Here is a 778-nt window from a genome sequence, read left to right as displayed (position 1 = left end):
TTTTTTTTTTTCTTCTGTATTTTTGATCAAATGCAGTTTTTGGTGAGTATAGGAGCTTCTTTCAAAAACATTTTAAAATCTTACCAACCCCAAACATATGAATGGTAGTGTATATCACTCCCTTTAAATTACACTTTTTCATTGGAAGAATATGAAAGACTCCTGGTGAAATGTGAAATATCGGAGGCAAAACCAAAACTACATGTTCACCAGGATGTCTAATAAGATTTTCTTGACAAATACATTCTGAATGACTTTGGTTCTTGTTTACAGTCTCCTGGCTCTTATAGGCCCAAAGTTGAATTTGATGAGTTCACAAAGTAAGTTCTTTAATTGCCCTTTTGGTCATAAGCATCCCAAGTCGCAAAGTCTCAACTAATGCATATTATACCACGCACTTGCCAGTTTTCCAGCCATACAACTCAACGCAAGTAGAGCTCTTTTATAGTGGCACTAGACATTAGAGGGGAATTCTTTGGCCTCTGAAGTGCTTGGTCCCCTTTTGTCAGGGTTTAGTGACTGGACACTTGCCCAGGAGTCTTTGGTTATATTTGCATGATTACACAATGTTTAAGCAACCTTGTCTGTCCTCTAACTGTGACTTCTACCGAGAGGTCGGTCCTAAAGCCTAACCTACTTGTGTTGTACAGAAGAGCGTCTCTAGATCCTCTGTAAGACGTGATCTTTGCGCAACAGTCAGTGTTCGTAGAATTACTGGAGTGGTGGAGGAGCAGTGGAGGTCTGCTGGACTCTTTTGCTCCTCTTGCTGACCGTGGTA

Source organism: Sinocyclocheilus grahami, unplaced genomic scaffold, assembly GCF_001515645.1.
Source record: "Sinocyclocheilus grahami isolate Dianchi unplaced genomic scaffold, SAMN03320097.WGS_v1.1 scaffold5704.1, whole genome shotgun sequence".
Taxonomy (NCBI): Eukaryota; Metazoa; Chordata; class Actinopteri; order Cypriniformes; family Cyprinidae; genus Sinocyclocheilus; species Sinocyclocheilus grahami.
The sequence above is the reverse complement of the archived record's forward strand: the minus strand, read 5'-3'. Positions refer to the sequence as shown.